Consider the following 21817-nt stretch of genomic DNA (forward strand, 5'->3'; position numbering starts at 1 on the left):
GTATGTGATGACATGATTCGGGAAGAATTTATAAACCCACAATATATAGCTAGTCTAGAGTTTGCAATGTTCATATGGGAGTTTTTCAATTTCAAATATGGATGATCAGTGGCTAAATAGCTTACCAAAATATTTAAAGTCTTGTAGGCATAGGGTGGATTCACATGGAATCAAGGGGCTGAAAATATAGGAAAATTATGGAACTCTATTTAATCAGAAATTTAAGAGGATAAAACTTAGTAGCAAGGCCCAACGAAATGTAGAATAGGTCTCATAGAGATTAATATCCAATTTCAATTCACATTTATCCTGTATCTGGCCTAAAGTGATCTTGGATACCAGTGTTTAAGCAACTTATACATATAAATTTTAATTCTTAAATGGGAAATATTCAGATCTTAATCTATGCTTATAATTTTAATAAAATATTTGTCAACAAATAAAAAAACACACAAAAAAGAGATTCTTATGGGATGTTATATAATGGATACATGAGATAAAGTAATCAATTCATGAGACAACATTTAGTCAATAGTTTTATATGATTAAAGATAGAAAAGAGTGATAATATTGGTAAAGGACTGGAAGCTATAAAAAAATAATCAAAATTCTGGAATTGAATAAAATAAAATTCAATGAAGTTGTTTAGCAGCAGATTAGAGAAATCTGAAGAGAGTATTGTGAAATGGATCATGACAGAAGAAAATAATCAATAAAATTCGGAAAGACAAAATGATAAAAAAACACAAAATGATGAAAAATGCAAAATGTTGAGAATAATAGATATAGAGGATATGTGAATAATTGAATATGTGCATCTGAAGTTTGATAAAGAAGAGAATCTATAAACAAAATTTGAAGATATAAGAGCACAGAATTTCCAAAAAATTAATCAAAGATTTCAAGCCTCAAAACTCAAGGACAGGTAGAAATAATAATGGAGAATAATATATATTCTTATGTAATAATTGTAAAACCAAAACAAAATAAAATGTTTATGGCACCTTATAGAGATATTCTTGTAGTTATGCACATATTACAAATAATTGAAACACTGAAAATAGTTGAAATAATCATTCTTTCCGAAAGGTAGTGTAGTATTTTGATATAGTTATGAATTCCAAAATTTGATATTGAACTATGTTTGTAATCTAGTCTATTACTGGGCTTAATTGAGTTATCATTAGGGCTTTGATTGGGCCACATCATTAGGGTTTTGAGTCCCCACCCACCAAGGGGTGCTGGACTCACAGATAAAAGGCATGGCAAAGGACAGAGTTGAGGGTTTTTAATGTTGGAGTTTGATGCTGAAGCCTTTATCTGGAGCCCTGGGAAGAAAGCTCACAGAGGAAAGAGAAGCAAGCCCCAGAAAGAGAGGAACAATGAACCCAAAGTAAAGAGCAAGACCCTAGAAGGGAGGAACCCAGGAAGCCTGAACCCTCGCAGCCATTGGCAGTCATCTTGTTCCAATACATGAAAATAGACTTTGGTGAGGGATGTAACCTATGCTTATGGTCTGGTCTATGTAAGCTCCTACCCAAAATAAATACCCTTTATAAAGGCCAGCAGGCTTCTGGTATTTTGCATCAGAACCACTTTGGCAGACTAATATGAAATTTGGTACTGTGGAGTGGGAAAGTGCTCTTGCAATTACTGAAATGCTGGAATGGTTTTGTAAAAGGGTATGGAGTGTATTTTGGAGGAAGTGTCAGATACGTGGTAGAAGAGACCTACAGTGCTTTGAAGAGACTGTTGATAGCAATATAGATGCTAAAGAGACATTTTATAATGCCTTAGAAGTAAATGATGAAATTATTATTGGAAACTGGAGGAAAGGCAATCCATATTTTAAAGCTGCAGAGAATTTAGAAAGGTTAAGTTCTGGTGTTATATGGAAGGCAGAGTTTGAAAATGGCAAGCCTGGGCATTAAGCTGAAGAAATTTCTAAGGTAAACTTGGAGAATGCAGCTTGGCTTCTGCTTGCAGCTTATAGCAAAATGCTAGATGAGAGAGATATACTGAGGACTGAACTGTCAGACACAAAGAAAACTGAAACTGATTATGGAAATTTCAAATCTCTGGAAATCAAGCTCCCAGACAAAAGTGCCCCATTGGAAGATTTAACTAAACATGGAACTTGTCAGTCAGGATTGAAGATGTAGTTATGTTGGAAAGTCTTACTCTCTGATTGCTTGGACCCCTGCTTCCTACATGCTAAGCCAACAGACTTTTTGAGAGAGCTGTATGAACAAAACCACTGTCCGCCTGGAATAAAAGGAACATGGAAAGGAGACATTAAAGGGGAAATGATTTCAAAAGGAAAACCATGGAAGCAGAGGTCTGGAATTAAGACATCATCTTGGGCCAAGAGAGGAATGCCACACATGTGTACAGAGAGGGTGAGTTTGCACCAGCAGGTGAGGAGGGTGGATGCTCCCACCCAATGTTTTGGGAGAGTTTTGCCACCCCCAGGGTACAGAGAGAGCACATTCCCCAAGGATTATGGCAATTAAGGCCAGCACCCCACAGGTCTGAGAGGGGTGGACCTGTTCCCCTTGGATTAGGGAAGGCCAGGTTTTTCAACTTGCTGCTCTGAGATGGTTGAGCCTGCATGTGAAAGTTTAGGGAAGGCCAGGTGGTCAGCTCACTGCTCTAGTGGGTTGAGTCTGTTTACCAACTGTTTACCAAAATTAAGGGGGAATTTTCTTAATGTCACTGCACTAAGGGGGTTAAGACTCTAACCCAAAGATTCGGTAAGGTGTGGCAATCACCCAACACTCTTGGAGGATGAGGTCTGGAGCCTGGTTGACACCCAGATGCTTGAAGAGGGTGGAACCAAGAAAATGGCCATTGGGCAAGCATGTGGAAAGGGTGTGTTCCCTTAAGGCACCAAGGAGAAGAAACCAGCATCTTAAGAATGACTCTCAGACTGAAATCGAATGGACGATGCTCTGCAGGTTTACTGAACTGTAGAGGACCCATGACTCAAGTTTCCCTCCCAATTTCTCCCCATTGTATTGAAAATGTTTATACTATGTCTGTCCATTTGTGTATTGGAAACAGATAAATGGTTTTGTAAGTTTCAGAGATCTACAACATATGGGGCTTTGCCCCAAGACAAACAATATTTCTTTAAATTGTGATATGATTTAGTACTTGCATTATTACTGATTTAAGTTTTTTTTTTAATATTATAATATATTTTTGGAATTCAGAGGGTGGAGTGCAGCAGTTTAATATAGTTATGAATTCCAAAAATAGATATTGGATTATGTTTGTAAACTGGTCTGCACCTGGGTGTGATTAAGTTATGATTAGGGCTTTGGACCACGTCATTAGGGTGTTGGGTCCCCACCCCTTGGTGAGTGGGGACTCACAGATAAAAGACATGACAAAGGACAGAGTTGAGAGTTTTTGATGTTGGAGTTTTGGTGTTGGAGTTTGATGCTGAAGCATTAAGCTGGAGATCGAGAAGTAAGCTCACGGGGAAAGAGAAGGAAACCCCAGGAAGGGAGGAACCCTGAACCCAGAGAGAAGCAAGACCCTGGAAGGGAGGAACCCAGGAAGCCTTAACCCTCATAGATGTCGGCAGCCATCTTGCTCCAACACATGAAAATAGACTTTGGTGAGGGAAGTAACTTATACTTCATGGTCTGGTCTCTATAAGCTCCTATCCCAAATAAATACCCTTTATAAAGACCAGCAGGCTTCTGGCATTTTGCATCAGTACCTTTGGCTGACTAATGCAGTAGTAAAAAGCAAATTTAACCCAAAAGGTGTAGAAAAATAATAATAAATTTATGACCAGGAAGTAATTAAAAAGAATAGAACCATAAAATTGATACAAAAGTCAAAAGTTATTTTTTCCAAAAGACTAATAAAAATGGTAACATTGTCAACCAAAGAGAGCAGGCATATATGAAGAATATCAAAAACAAAGAGCATACTAAACATGATAAGGATATTTAAAAAGACCACTAGACAAAATTAAAGTGAAATCTTCAAATAGCATTGAAAATTTAATTAAATTGATCTATTGCTAGGAAAAATTATCAAAACCAATGCAAAAAATATGAATATGCCTTTATTTTACAGAATTAAATATTTAATTAAATCTCTCCCACAAAGAAATATGAGACGCAAAATATTTGACTAATAAATTCTACAAAGCAATAGGAACTGCTATAGTTAATCTTATATAAATATATACAAAGAAAGGGAAATAACATTGATTCTCAATTTGTTTATGAAGCCAGCAAACTTGGTAATAAGACTTGACAGGACATTTAGGAATTATGTAACAGTCTCATAAATGAACATAATTCTAGGTATAATACATAAAAGATAATATGACAAGGCCAGTTACATTTATACCACTATTAAAAATATTTATAAAAACCAATATACCTAATTCACCATACTTATAGTGAAGCAAAAATAGCATAAGCTTATTGTCAATAAATTTATTAATGTATTTTAATAATAGTTGTCACTAATTTACAATTTTAAAATACCTCTCAATGAAGTAGGAATAGAAGAAAACTGTGTAATTTGTTAAAGTTATCTACAAAAATGCATAGTGGATGCCATACTAATTCATGTGACATTGCAAAGATTTACTTAGGAAATCAAAGAACATGCTATAAATATTTATATTCAGCATTGTACTGGTTTTAGTGCAATAAGATAAGAAAAAATGAGAGGAAAATGATAGGTATTAATATTAGAGAAAAAGAAGTTCATTATTCAAAAGAATCTATTCTATTTTTATTTCTAATTTATTCAACAATTTTATCATAATCATTATCTGTATCCAGAAACATGTATAAGCACAGAGTACATACAAAATACCTCTTGTATGTCTATGTATTACCAAAGTCTAGATTATTACAGGTTTTATTGAATGTGTCATTTATAATAGCAAACAAAAAATACCAAGAATATAAGAACAACTCTATACATATGTTTGCAATAATTCTATACAGAAAACTAAAAACTGTTATTATAAAAAGTGCAAAGACTTCAATGAAGGAATGTACCTTTCTTGCATACTTGAAGATTAAGTGGTATAGAATAGAAATTTTCTCTAAATTCATCCAACATTCAATACATCTTTACTGAAAATGTAGTATTTGCTTGTAATTGTTATAACTGTTGCTGTTGTTTCAGTGAAAATTGGCAAAGAAATTTTAAAATCAATAATTAATGCTAAATATCAAGAATTGCTTAGTCACTATTGAAGAAGAACAAAGTACAAGATTTAACATATTGATAACATAGCTGAAAGCATTTATACAGGCAAAACAAAATAATATTTTTGTACTTTGAACTATTTCTAGAACTTTGAAAGTTAACAAGAGCCTAAAAAATCACATCGATTATTTATTCAGCAAAAGCCAATGTTTCTGTGTAAGAAAGTTGTGCTTTGTGGCATTTTATCTTGCTTTTATTCCATCTCCCTCTCTCTTGCTATGTTATTGACTGAAAAACCAATCTTTCTGAAAAGAATAGACCTGTAGCTATTTTTTAAATCTGCATCAAAGGCTACTTCCACAGAATTATCATTATTTGACCAATAAGGTAATTCCCTTAAAAATCCACTAAAAAGGCTGACTTTAATTGGCTTGCCTCAACTCACCTAGTGCAAAACAGCTTTTCTAAGGATACATTGTTTGAATATATTTAGAAGCAATTGCTTAACCTCATGTCTGCTTGAGGCAGTGGATAAGCATTGGCAAATAAAATGTTAGCCAAAAAGAGTAAATAAAACTCTGGTGAATGAAACAGCCATAGTGGCTTTGAAAAACTCAGATTTATTATTGTGAATCTAGAAGGCAAATCACGTATGGGAAGGTGCACATGCCCTGAGCTATGCACAAGACCAGGAAAGACTAAGAAGTCTCTAAGCCCTGATCTCTTTCTAAACTTGAGGTTCTTCAACCTGATGAGGAACAAGTTGCCATATTTGAGAACACAGGCTCAGGCACAACAGACAATTTCAGAAAGTGAGCACTTTGCTACTTACATAGAACAAAGGATACAAAAGAAGAAAGGAAAGATCCCATCATGCCCAGTCACATTTGGAGTCCAATTGCTTGCATCAGTTTCAGTGGATAGCAGGTACAAATGCCCCGACGTTTGTCTAAGATTAGGGATCAATTGTGTAATAGAAAGTCAAAACAACAACAAAAATTGATTGTTTGAAAAGATCAAGAAAATTGACATTTTATTAGTTAGACTGACAAATTAAAAAGAAAGGTAATGATAGAATGAGATTAAGGACATTACTACCAATCCCACTGAAATAAAAAAAAGGACTATAAGAGTACTATATGAACAATTGTATGCAAATAAATTAGATAACCTAGATAAAATGAGAAAATTCTCAGGTATACACCAACTACCTACATTGACTTAAGAAGAAATATATCTCAACAAACCAAATTTTACTAATAAAGAGATTGAACCAGTAATCAAAAACTTCCCAATAAAGGTAAGCACAGAACCCAATGGCTTCACAGGGGAAATCTATCAAACATTCCAAAAAGATTTCACTCCAATTCTGTTCAAACTCTTCCAAATAATTGAAGAGCAGGACCCACTCCTTAACTCATTCTATGAAGCCTATACCATCCTCATGCCAATGACAGATGAAAATATTGCAAAAAAGAAAAAGAAAAGAAAATTACAGAGTAATATCTCAGGATTATAGAGGCAAAAATCTCAACAAAATACTAGCAAACTGAATCCAACAGCATATTAAAATACATCATGATCAAGTGGGATTTATCCCTGATATGCAGGGATGGTTCATCATAACAAAATCAATTAATGTAATACATCACAGTCACAGAATGAAGGAAAACACACACATGATCATTTCAATTGATGCAGAAAAAGCATTCAACAAAATACAGTACTCTTCTTGATTAAAACACTTAGAAAACTAGGTATAGAAAGAAAGTTCTTCAGTGTGATAAAGAACATATATGAATCAACAGGGTACCAGAGACAGCCAAGGTAGATGGAAACCCAGGTGCTGGTTCTCCTGAGGGCTGCAGAGACCCACAGGTTCTATGGTCATGGAAGATGGCTCTGGAGTTCAGGGCCATGTCAGTTGGCCCTACTTTGGAGTTTGTGTTCCTGAGCATGATGGAGTTGGACTCAGATATGACCTTTATACATATGCCTATTCTGTTACTTTTACCAGATCTGTGGTTGGCGTTTGGGCTGGTGTATACCTATGAGACCTGAATTTCTGAACTTTCCATGTGAGGGCCAGGTCCTGGGCCTCAGCAGACTTGCAGCTCCTACTCTGGTTTCTTGGACTTACCCTGGCCAGCTGACAGGGAGGTGAAGAGGGTCAACCACCACACTAGGGAGCCAAGAGTGCATACAGCTGTAAGCAGGAGAATTGCATCCATCATCCATGTGGACTCTAAACCCCCTCTTGATGTAGAGGGGGACTGGACATAGCCATCCCAGGTCCATAAGATGGAGGAGTAGTGTATGGATTAGAGTGGACTTACTGGTGTTCTGCTGGGGAAATACTGTAATTAGTAAGGGAAGAAATTATAGCAGTGGTGTGGAGAGGGTGGCCACGGTGACTGCTGATGGTTGGGAGAGGGAAGAAGAGATATGGTGTGGGGGCATTTTCAGGATTTGGAGTTGTCCTAGGTGTTGCTGTAGGGACAGATGCTGGACATTGTGTGTCCTGTCGTGGTCAACTGGGTGGACTGGAAGAGAGTGTGTACTACAATGTGGACCATTGTCTATGTGCTGCAGCAGTTCTCCAGAATGTATTTGCCGGGTGCAGTCGATATGCCACAAGGATGGAAGAGATTGTTGATGTGGGAGGGGTGGGGTGGTGGGATGGAGGGTATATGGGGACCTCATATTTTTTTAATGTAACATTTAAAAGAAAATAAAGATTTTTTTAAAAAAGAACATGTATGAAAAGCCCACAGATAACATCCTACATAATGGTGAAAAACTGAAAGCCTTCCCTATAAATAAGATGAGTAAAAAGACAAGAATTCCCACTGTTATTCAATTATACTGAAAGTTCTTGCCAGAACAATAAGGCAAGAAAAAAAAAAGGGCATCCGAATTGGAAAAGAAGAAGTGAAAGTTTCCCTATTAGTAGATGATATGATCCTATATACAGAATATCCAGGAAAACCCACAATAAAGTTCCTAGAGAAAATAAATGAGTTCAAAAGTGTTGGGGTAGAAGATCAACACCCCAAAATTAGTGGTGTATGTCTAGACAAGCAATGTACAATTTGAACAATAAATCAAGAAAAGATGCCATTCACAACAGCAAGTAAAAGAATCAAATCTAGGAATAAATCTAACCAAGGCTATAAATGATTTGTACATAGAAAATACAACACAATGTCAAAATAAATTAAAAAAGGCTTACATAATTGGAAGGGCATTCTGTGTTCATAGATTAAAAGCCTAAATATCATTAGGATGTCAATATTACCCAAAGCAATTTATAGATCCAATGCAACCCTAATCAAAATTCCAACAACTTTCTTTGCAGAAATAGAGAAGCAAACCATCCAATTCATTTGAAAGGGTAATGGACCACAAATAAGTAAAGCCGTGTTGAAAGAGAAGAACAAATTTGGAAGACTCACACTTTCCAAACTTAAATCTTATTTAAAAACCATGGTAATCAAAACAGTATGGCACTGTCATAAGGACTGACATACAGTACAACAGAATAGAATTGAGAGCTCAGAAATCAATCTTCATATTTATGACCAACTGATTTTTGACAAGGTGGCAAAACCACTCAATTGGGAAATAAGGTCCCTAATTTTGGGGTTTTGGGGTGTTGATCTTCCACCCCAACACTTTTGAATAAAAAAATGGTGTTAGGAAAACTAGATACCCATTTACAAAATGAAAAAGAGAAAAAAGGAGGATCCCTTCCTCACCCCATAATCCCATATACAAAAATCAACTCAAAATAGATAAAAGACCTTAGAACTACTCTCCTAGAAGAAAATGTAAGCAGCTTCAGGATTTTGTATTAGGCAATGTTTTCTTAGAATTTATACTCAAAGCATAAGCAACAAAGAAAAAAAATAAATAAATGAGACATTATCAAAATGAAAACTTTTGTACCTCAAAGGACTTTATCGTGAATGTAAAACAACAACCTACGCAATGGGAGGAAATATTAGGAAATCACATACCTTATACAGGTTTTATATCCAGAATATATAAAGAAACCATTCACCTTAACAAAAACAAACAATCCAATTTAACAATGGGGAAAGTCTTGAACAGATATTTCTCCAAATAAAATACATAAATAACCAGAAAGCACATGAAGAGATGCTCAATATCATTAGCCATCAGGTGAATGCAGATTAAAACACAATGAGATAACATTCCAAACCCACTAGAATGGCTGCTATTAAAAAATGAAAATAATAATTTGTTGGAGAGGATGCATAGAATTAGGACTACTCATTCATCGCTGTTGGGAATATAAAATGGTGCAGCTGCTGTGGAAGACAATTGGTGGTTCCTAAGAAAACTAACTAGGGAACTACCATATGACCCAGCAATTCAGCTACAAGATACATAACCAAAAGAATTGAAAGCAGAGACTTGAACAGATATTTGAACACTGTTCAGAGTGACATTATTCACAATTGCCAAAACATGGAAGTAACCCAACAGTCCAACTGATCAATGGATAAACAAAATATGTTATATGCATACAATGGAATATTATTCAGCCATAAAATGGAATGATGTCCTGACATGTGACATCTTGAATGAACCTTGAGGACATAGTGTTAAGTGAAATAAGCCAGACACAAAAGGGCAAATATTGTATTAAGTCACTCAATTGAAATATTTAGAATAAGTAAAATCATAATATTAACAATACTGAAATATATATCTGAATTTGATGAAAAGGGGAAATGTTAGATTTTATATATGGTAACAATAAAAATAGTTTAAAAACCCATGGATTTACACTACACAAACTGCTATAAGTTGAATAATTAATAAGAAATTATAAAATTTGTAACAAATGCTCTATGCCATGTCTCATCTTCACCAATGCAAGTTGTTATTGGTGGGGTTGTGTATAGGAATCCTGTATTTTGATGCATTACTGTTCTGTAAATCACCAACTTCTCTAATAAAGAAAAAAAATGAGGCCAAAAGGCAGTGGTATAGCATATTCAAAGTGCAGAAGGAAGAATATATCAGCCAAAAATTTTATACCCAGCAAAACCACCTTCCAAGAATAAAGGAGAAATTAAGACAGATAAACATAAACAAAAATTGAGAAAATGTGTCATTTTAAAAAATAATAAACTCAGTCTTCTGAGTTTTAAAAAATATTTTTAATTTTATTATTTTTAAAAATAATGAACTCTGAATAAATGAAAGAACACTAGAAAGTTACTTGAATACACAAAAATAAAAAAAGCAACAGTAAATTACCAACATAGGTAAATACAAAATACAGCAAAAATTTATTTTTGTTTGTACATCATTTTTCTCCTATCTTATTCAAAAGACAACTACATAAAGTAATAATTACAAACTGAATTGATGGACACGTGAATATATAAGTAGTGTGTTTGACAGACAATAGTATCACAAAGAGGGAAGGAATGAAAATCTATAATGATGAATATTTTGTATAAAATTGAAATTAATTTGCTATTTACCTGAAGTGGTTTGTTCTAATTTAAGATATTACTTTTAATTTCTAAGAAAATCACAGCAAAATAATTTTAAAATATTTATAATTAAAATAATAAGAGAAATACAATGGTACACTACAAAAATATTAATTATGGTAAAGCTGAATTAAAATGATCTATAGTAAGCACAAGCATATACAAAAGTAGAGGTTATGCATCATTATCAGTGATTACATTAAATGTTAATGTATTAAACTATTCAAACAAAGGCAGAGATTGGCACAATGGATAAATACAATATGATCCACTATATGCATTCTATAAAAGACTCACTTTAGAACCTGGACATTGCCTGAGAAGCCATGACTCTCTGTTTTTCTGTAATTCAATTTAGACTTCTGTTCATCTGACATAGAAATTTTCTGCTTATGTACATTTAGGAAGAATTTGGTAGCCCACTAATTTATTTCATTTCTAGCCACTCCATAATCAACTAGCCAAACCTATAGGTCATTGTGAGTCAGACTATTGTGATTACTGCTTTGACTCTGATGTCCATTATTGTACCCATGTCTACCTTGTCTTTCACAATTTAGTGCCAACACTTGGCTCATTCTAACTTGGGAATCAATAGTCTTCACTGTATTTAAAGATCTACATTCAGTGACAGCAGGCCCCATAGTATTATCTGACATATGGAGAAGAGTGACCACAGAGTACATCAGAGTAGATGGATTTGCTCTCACAAATTTATTCCTGACAGTTGTGAAATGTATGTTCTCTGGACTCTCCCTGGGTCGGTGAATAGGTCTTACATGTTAAAACTACTCTAACATACCAATCTCCCTAAGTCTGTGAATACCTTAATCTTTATGATACCATGGTAGTTCTGGAATTTTTATTATATTTAGTGTAGGCCAACTTTTGGGCTATGTTTCATCTAACCAATTGAACAAACTTTTAGAACCTTTCCTATGCCCTCATGATACAACATTGAATCCAAAATCTCTGTAGTGGGCCTATATCAATAAATTCAGCCTGATTCAGCTTTATGTCCCTTCCATCATTATCCCATGTCATTAATATCCATTCTCACACATATTTTCCTTATTTTTCTCTGCCTAAATTGGAAAAATAACACATGTAGTTCTTTTGTAGCACCTACTTATGGATCATACTTTGTATTTCACCTTTTGGGCCGCGTTAGGACTTCAATCTAATTATAGATCTGGAAGTAAAAAGGGGTGTTGGGGTCAGTCATGAAAGAAATTATGTGTCTTGCAAGAAAACTACCTCAAGGGATTCTATTATATCTTCATCTGGTGAAACAAGTTTAACATCAGAGGGAGGTATGGGGGCTCTTTACTCAGGGGAGGTAATTACAGGTTTTGCAGACCAACCAGGGTTAATCTCTTCATTCAGGGGTGGGATGGCTGATTTCTCAGGGCAGACCATTAGAGGTTTATTTGTCAAAGAAGACTTAGCAAAATTTAGGGGCTCAGCTTGCTCATCAACATCATTATCAAAGCAAATGTCCCAATTAGTTTTCAAGATACCATTCTTTCACACTCATTTTTCTCATTTTACCAGCAGACATATAGAAAGATTGGGCATTCAATGTTCATTGTAATCTAGCTACTCACATGATAAGACTCTACATTTGATTTATAAAAATTTCATTTCTGCTGCTACAAGAAATTAGTTTCTTTTAGAATACATATACACATATATTATTTTTGAGTTGGGAATTTGATGACCTGAATGTATCTCTCCTTTAACAACTTTAAGCATATTTAGGAACAACCAGCTGATTATCATTACAGTTTTTAACTTCACAAAAATCTGCTAGTTTATCAAATACACTGTCACTCAGAACCTTACCTCTTAAAACCATTTAAGAATTGACATCTAATTGTGATATTTTGCATATGTCTATTGTCATTTCATGCCAGTGCCCTTTTGATTATTGGAAATAATCATTGTTTAATCAGATTCTAGTTTTAATTCCAAAACCCTAGAATTTAGAGATCTCATTTTTAAGATCTTGTTCTTGGGAAGTGGATTTGGCCAAGTGGTTAGGGCATCCGTCTACCACATGGGAGGTCTGCAGTTCAAACCCCGGGCCTCCTCAACCCGTGTGGAGCTGGCCCACATGCAGTGCTGATGCGCACAAGGAGTGCCCTGCCACGCAGGGGTGTCCCCCACGTAGGGGAGCCCCACGCACAAGGAGTGTGCCCTGGAAGGAGAGCCACCCAGCGTGAAAAAAAGTGCAGCCTGCCTAAGAATGGCACCACACACACGGACAGTTGACACAACAAGATGACGCAACAAAAAGAAACACAGAGTCCCGTGCCGCTGACAACAACAGAAGTGGACAAAGAAGAACACGCAGCAAATAGACACAGAGAACAGACAACTGGGGTAGGATGGGGGAAGGGGAGAGAAATAAATTAAATAAATAAATCTTTAAAAATAAAGATCTTGTTCCTCAAAAACCACCCTTGGTGCCAAAATCTGTGTTAGTTAGGGTCCTCCAGGGAAACAGAATCAACAGTATGTAAATGTGCATGTGTATGTGTGTGTGTATAGGTATCAATGTTAAGAGATTTATTACAGAAATCTGGTGGCATGATCTGAGAATTAGCAATTCCATGTTCTGCAGGGTAGGCTGAAATTTGGAAGCTCCAAATAAGAAGGTTGACTTTCCCAGGAAAAGCCGGATGTTAAGGTAGAGGCAGGAATTCTTTCTGATTTCTGAACTGCTCAGTTCTGGATTTAACACCATCAAATGATTGGATGAGAAGGCTCCTCTCATTATTAATGAAAATCCCCATTTTGATTGTAAATACAAAATGAAGGGTAAACAAAGTTTTGGTGGTTCTTGTTAAAACATATTCTTATGTTTTTCACAATTATATAAATGTCATAAAATGTTCTTTTTTTATAAACAAAAATATATTTTGCTAAACAAATTAGTGATCTCTCTTTTAGGGAGCAAAGTATTTGCTCCAGAGAGCAAATGCCAGTCCAATAAGACCTATATACCTTCTGGAGCAAAATGGCCAAGAAAGCATACCAACAAAATATATCAAAAATATATAAATGACTGCAAAATAGTGAATTATAAAAATAATGATATTATCTGAGTCCTAAAAAAAGCATAATGATCTGGACAAAAAAAAACACACAACAGCAAATATATGCTTAACAATATGAAATGAACATAAGGGAAGATAAAAAGTGTTAGTAGAGCAAAGGGTTATCTATTGAATTCTCTAAAGAGTAATCACTGAGTAAAAATCTCAGTGAGTGACATGCTTTAATTCTCATTTAAACAAATAAATTTAGCGTTAGGAAATATACAAAATTGACCAGAATTCAAATTTCCTTTAAATTACTTATTTAACATGAAAGGACCAAAAGAAGCTAGATCAAGGATTTAAAAAACTCTGAGAATTTGTGCTGTTCCTATAGGAAATCCCAAGATACATTGGCCAAAGGTGCCTAAGGTAATTTCCATACCTATAGTGTCAAATCTATAGTTTCTATAGTGTCAAATCATAAAGCAATCCATTCTGAAAAAAAAAAAAAAAGCTGAATTTAAGTATTATTTGAGCAAAATAAAAACAAACAAAAATACAGCCTCTCACAAAACAATGGAACAGAAAAGTTTTTTAAGAATTTTGAGGAAAATTGGAGTTTAGCTTAATGAATGGCTTCTAATCCATTCACTAATCTTAGGCCATGGCTATGGAGTTTACTCAGGATCCTAACTGGAAATCACGGAGTTAGAATAAATGGATATGCTGAGTCACAAAATTCCCTATCTGAATTTTTCACCTAGTTGAATTTGAAGTTTCTTCTCTGTAGTCAGTGATTGATTTTAGATAATAAGCTTTCTTACGACCGAGTCCCTGATGTTAATCAAAGCAATTTATACTGGTTCACATTTACCAGAATTCTAAGTTAAATTTTTGGAACTATGTTCACCAAAATTTTGGTATATTTTTTTTATATGCTTTCTTGCTATTGCTTGCATTTTGGCAAGTAGTATTCTGTGATTTTTCCCCCCACAATAGGCAGTCTCACAGAAAAATGAAGAGGAGAAAAACAAGATTTTAAAAATGTATTTACACTGTAGTAATGGCTACTATGGGTCTTCACAGTGAAGTACCATGTCATGTGACAACTCAGGTACATAGCTATACTATTTGATTTTGTCTCTTTGATCATCTTTTATATTTCCCACTGCAGGAACATCTTGTTTCCTATTTCTTTCTGCCCTTTCTATCACTCATTTCTTATTTCTTAATTTTGGATATTGAATAATCCAAGCTTGTTTAATATTAGCTCATTATAAGAGGTCTTCTTTATTAACATTTTTTTCATAGTTGGAAGGTTTTTTTTGATGAAGCACAATAAAATGGCCTATAGAATCCATAAAATAGAGTCATTTGAATCCAGGAAGATTAAGAGTCCACTGTACTCCTGAAAGCCATGAAGAAATGATCATTTATACTCATATATAACTCTTGCTGCCTTTTATCAGTCAAATAAGACAGTTAAGTAAAAAAAGAATATAACAACTCATTATTAATGAAAAATTCCCATGACTAAGTTCTTTGGATAATAATTCATTCAGATCATTATAATTTTCATAATTCTACCTCATCTTATATTCCACACATTTGTCTACCTTACTGAGACCCTTTTGTGCCTTCTCTTTCCATTTCTTTTAGATGGTTTGTTGATTCTTCCTTTGATTATGAGAACATTGGTTCTCCTTCTCTACCACTGTATGCTGAGAGTAAAGACCATGTGAGACACAGTGTAGGTATTCAATACTCAATAGATAGTTTTTTAATAAATATTTTGGCTATTGAAAAGAAAATCATGTTCTTAATCTTAATTCATTCATTATTTTTATTAATGGGGCATTGCTTATTTTTGTTATTCTTAAAGTATGTTAAATTTAAGTAGGGAGAAAATTAATATTCAATAAATAAAATGTAAGCAGACTATTTGCATAATAGCTTGTCTGCTTAGAAAATATATTTTGCTGATAGTTTTATACCTTCTGTGAAAATTGTTTCATAGCCCTATATTGTTAAATTTAATTTATCCTGACTCAACATCTGTAAACACAAGATTTCTAGGAGAGAATATTACAAGAGTACTGAACAGTATTTGCATTTTCCAATAAACACATTTAAATTCTGTGCTTGTTACCTAGGTATATTCAATAACAGAATAGTCATAATTATGTATTTGTAAGCAAATACATAGATTTGAGTTTATACCTGCATTATGAAGAAAATAGCATAAATATACACATATTAAGTAAGTGGTGCCATAATTATCAGCAGCATTTTTTCATGTTAATCTTTACCAATTTGTTTCCTATAGTGAAACAAATGTTTAATTTACATTGAAAGTGATTTTTTCCTCCCATTTAAAAATGACCAACAGATCTTAAGAACATTTTTAATGTCTTAAATACATAAAAATCTATGTCATTAAGGAATCTAAAATGTTATGTGCTAACTTTGTCTCCAACTACCAAACAGATCTGATATATTGAAACAACTAAGTTGGTATCTCCACTGTCCTACATTTGTTTTCTGGATATGTAGAGACCAAAACTGATTGACGGGTTTGCAAGAACACTTACAAACACTGATCTTTGTGGAGTAAGTTTTTTCAACCCAGGAGGTATGACTATGCAAATATTAGCAGATGGCTATGTAAATGTAAATGTACTTGTTCTACTAAAGCTTGACATAGTGACACATTTAATTAATTTTAAATACATTAATGAGTTTTTTCTAGAAAATTTATGTTAAGAAATGTATTCAAAACTTTTCATCCATTGCACAATCCTTCTTACCTGTTAGATGGGCTGTTGGGCATTGTGAAATCTTGGCAGAACTTTTTATAGTTGAAAGATTTCAATCTCTGAGAGGTTTGCATGGCAGATGGCAATGTAAAGGCACCACTCCACTATCTGAGTGCTATGGTTATGTGCCATCTGCTGTGTATTCATTCCCCTGGGCTTCACAATTTACTTGGAGGCTAGGAAATGTGTCTACAGATTCAAAGCTTTTCAGTCTATGTGTGTGTGTATGCATGTGTATACATATATATGTGAGTATGCATTCATGTATTTTCCTATGCTGTAGATGTTCTTAATTTTAAATTGTTTGATAAGACATTGTACTGAATATTTTAAACCTGCCCATTTTAAGTAGTGTCTTCTTCATTCTTTCACTTGAAAAGTTTTAGCTAGAATAAATCAGCATCTAATCTTAGCCCAGTTAATTTGCCTGAAATATTTTTAAGGTTATATTTGGAAAAGTAGTCATTTATAAATGAATATATATTTTGATACATATTTTGTTGGTGAATATAATTAAATAATGAAATAACAGATAATTTATAAGAGCAATTTAGCAATGAGGTATTAGTAATAATTTGAATATCACATTAGATATTTTTCCTGATTGCTTTCTTTGTACCCTTTTTGTTTTTCATCACATCTCATTGAGTTTTTTGAGTAACATCCAAATTCAGTTATAAAGTGCTTGAGTGACTTGATATTGAAAAATGTCTCCTTAAATGCATATATTCTGGGAAGTAGACTATTCCTAATCTTATGCTGTCCTTCATACATAAATATAATACCCAAAAATACCTGTGACTCTTTTTAAAAGCATGTGGACTCTCAAGTATACTAATTGAGTTGAAGCTTTTTTAGTCACTGAAGTGTTTGAAGATTCTTTGATATGTATTTCGTTCTCTTGTTATTCAGAATTTGCTATTACTATAAGACTAGAAAATCATTTTAAATGATATAAATTACTGTAAAAGTTTTGTTTCGAAATATGCAGTTAAAACAAACCTTTTTTGGGATAGCTTACATTTTAAGATTAGAAGTTTCACCAAGGATAAAAAACAACAATACTACACAAGCTAAAGGAAAGACAGTGTGTGCTCTGTGACGTTCATAATTCATATTCTTCAGACCTCCTGAATGAGTGTCAATTGAGATGCCAAGGGACTCGGTCAAACCTTATTTCCAAGCTGTATCTGAGATGAGTTTTATGCATATTTTCCAGAATAAAGTGAATAATTGGGTTAGTAATTTATGTAATAGTCCTAATTTAGAGACAGAAGAAAATGCATTTCCTCATATGTAGATAAGGTTTAGTAATCTCAGGGTAGACTTTTTCTTACTTGAATATTTATATTAAAAATTATTGACATATGCAATGTGCAATGTTGAGAACTATTTTCTGATAGAAAAGCATCTAACTGAAGTTCGTGGATTGCTTTCATGTATTTATTTTCCAGGGCATCTTTGAGGCTCCAAATCCTCTAATTTAGCCATTTGTGCCAAACAATTAATACCCTCCTGATCTTTGGTAAAGAATTAGTTCCAGTTGGTAGTTTCAGGAATCCAAAAGGAATTTGTCTTAATATTAAGCTGTCCGATCTCATAACATAATGATACTTTGGGAAATGGATTGTTTGTGTATCATTGGACAAAAAGAAATAGACAGTAAATATGTTAATAAGAGGCAAACATGAGTAGGTTTCTTTACTCCTGCTGCAGCTGAAATGCAAGTAATAAATGTGCTTTAAAATAGAGTAAATTGTCTTATTGTTCATTAAGTTGTGAAATAAGAAAGGCAGATTGGTACCATTCTAAATTAGATTCCTGGTGAGACCATGTAGAAAAATACTGCTCTTTAGCATTCCATGATTAGTATATTTAATCAGTGTTTCAGAAATACATTTTTTATGGAAATTTATGTTTTTCTCCTTTAGAGAAGCCACAGTGTGGTTTAAATGATTCTGTAATATATTTTATACTATATCATTTATAGTTATACCTCAAGTATACTCAAGTGATTGTTCAGCAATATTTAGTCCTAATCAGTTAAATATCCTAAAAATGCATCTGCATAGTGTTTGAGATTATAATATTAATGGAATATTTAAGGGTAAACATACACACACACACACACACACACACATATATACATAATTTAGAAGGAATAAGTAAGCCAGAAAGAAAGAGAGCCCTATTATTTCAATTTTATTGTTTATTTTTTTGCTTTCTATTTTACCTTCTCCACCCTCCAAATTTGGGTTGAATTTTTTTTTTTGAGTAACTCAAAATTTAGTAATTTCTACATGGTCTCCCAGGAATCTAATTTAGAATGGTATGAATCTACCTTTCTTATTTCACAACTTAATGATCAATAAGACAATTTACTCTATTTTAAAGCACATTTATTACTTGCATTTTCAGCTGCGGCAGGAGTAAAGAAACCTACTCATGTTTGCCTCTTATTAACATATTTACTGTCTATTTCTTTTTTCCCAGTTACACACAAACAATCCATTTCCCAAAGTATCATTATGCTATGAGATCGGACAGCTTAATATTAAGACAAATTCCTTTTAGATTTCCTCAGGTTCTGGCTACAGAATTAATATATTTGGATATTATGCCTATTATGTTCTAGTTTTTCTAACATTGAATACTAAAAATCATTAATATTAATATGTTTCATTTTCTAGAGATGCCCAGTCAACTGCTTTTTCTTGATAATTTGGTCTATGTCTGGAAATATGGGTGCATGCTCTACAAAGAATTTATTGAATTGTTTAAGATCATTAGTCATATATGTTCTCTGTATGAACCTTTCCCTAAAGAATTTGAATTCCACAATAGCTCAGTTATGTATGTTTTTTAGCTTAATAGCTCAATTACATATGTTTCCTCCTTGATTTAACATACAATTAAATTAAGGAGGAAATCAAGGAAAAAAAACAGTTTTAATAATATATCATTATTATAATTAATTTGAGGCAAGGAGACATTCAAGACTTCAGGTAACTGAAATAATCCACAATGTGTCAGTAGTCTCAGTGAGCTGAAATGTCCCTATTTGCCTGTTAATTATATTTATTCCCATAAAATATTGAAATACTCAGAATCCATATAGACCTCCACTTATATTTTGTGATTTTTAGGCTAATTGGAACATATAGTAGTTTCCATGTCAGTATAATTGTCTTCATTTAAAGATGACTATCTGTATATAAAGCTGATTTGTGCAGGCAAGTAAGATTAAGAAACTCAGTTATTGAGTTCCCATTAAACAACCGAAAAATGCTCCTTAATTTCGAGTGTGCTATTTGAGAAAGCAAAGGGTTAATGATTGGTAAGAATAAAAAATATTAAGATTTAAAAATGATTACAGTGTTGTGGATATTTCAAAACCACAATGACTGATGATTTGCTGCCATTGAGGGTTAAAATTTATGTATCGTCAGACTTTTATCCAAAAGTTTGCATTGCAGAAAGAATAACACATTCATGTGTTTTAAATGGTGATTCCCTGAATAAATTGCTCACAGGTTAGTGAATTTCACGTCTTTTTTTCCTGTTATTTATCTGAAATTTATCCAGTATTTATTATTTTTGTTGATGATTTAAAAACCAGAACAGTTTATATTTCATTATGTGAATTTCAGTATTGTAGATTGCCCATTTAAAAGAAATTTATTTTCAGAGATAATTGTACCTAACTCTGATATATGACATTTTCATTTCCAAGTGAATATAATCTTTACCTTTTATGTGAAGGCAAGTTGAAGGTGATAGATATGACAGTCCAAATCTTTATCTGAGATGAAATAGGAAAGTACAGGTTAAATTTCAAGGTGACTGCATTAAGGGCTATTGCACTTTGTTTGGGAGCACAGAGATTAAAAAGTTATTGAATATGATATAAAAAAATGTCCATTTGGCCTTGTTTTTGAAACTTCCTGTATATATTAATGAAGGAAAGTTTTGCTTACATCAGATTGGAGAAATTTTAGCTACAGACAAAATAACATTATTATTTAGCAAAATCCTCATTCTAGGGGAAAATCCAGGTTTGTGGGGGGCTCCACTTAAGAAAAATCAACACAGAATTTTAAAATACAAAATTATATATAAATGTGAATATTGAAATGAGATTATATCAAGGTATATTCAGTTTTTTAAAAGATCACAAAGGTCACAAAGGTCAAAAATCCAGAAAATAACTTATTTATATGTTAATAATTTTACATATTGCTGAACATTTTTGATAAATATTTTTAGATTGTCTCAACATATTTTCTACAGAAGAAATAGAAATATAATTCTTATTTTACCTTGACATGTTTTATCAAAATATATTTTTTATTGTTCATAAAAGAGAATTTTTTTTTCATACCTGCAACTCATATTAGTAAATAGAAATTATCAGGATTTATGCAAATTTGGAAAAAATTCTACAAGATTCCATTTGTTTGTAAACTGTAAGATTTGGAAGAATTTCCCATAGCCTACTTTCTGTGTACTATATTTTAAATCATTTCTCTTTCACAACCTACATTTTTCATATGCTGAGTAGTAACATCACCAAGTTTACATTTTACTGAACAGGGAGGATTAACTTGTCCAAAATTTATCTTTTTTGCGGTCTGTACTTCAAGAAAAATAATTGGTGCCTTGCAAATCTTGAAGGAAATCATATAGTCTTTGTGAACCACACACATAAATGCTGGTATATCCACCCTTCACTCTATTCTAGTTATGCCCAGAGAAAAGATGCAGCATATTCTGTTATTATCATGCCAGATCATCTTCAAAGCATCAATCCCTGACCACAACACAGAATGACTGGTGCTATTATCAGTCACAAGCATTGATCTGGCAAGATGGGGGAAATCCAAGGCCATATTTCTTTTGTATCCAGATTTAGGCTCTCAACAAGGGGAAGAGCAAAAACTTCCCCAAATCCAAATGCCAAGATCACTTTCCTAGGCTCTGTTGTCCAGTCTGCCAGATGGCTTTAGGCTAACCCATAGAAGCACCTGCGATCAGTACTATGCCCAGGAGTTTTCTCTAGTAAACACTATTGCAACAGGCCAGGTGTGTGCTGCCTGGCTATCTGCCCTTTTTGGTAGAACATTCACTCTGAAACTCTAAAAATAAAGAACACTCTTTGGTACAATTGATATTTAACACATAGGAGAAAATAGCTTTCATTTTCCATGTCGTCTTTTTGGACCATGTCCAT

The sequence above is a fragment of the Dasypus novemcinctus genome, chromosome 4 (assembly GCF_030445035.2).
Source record: "Dasypus novemcinctus isolate mDasNov1 chromosome 4, mDasNov1.1.hap2, whole genome shotgun sequence".
In the NCBI taxonomy this organism is placed as follows: Eukaryota; Metazoa; Chordata; class Mammalia; order Cingulata; family Dasypodidae; genus Dasypus; species Dasypus novemcinctus.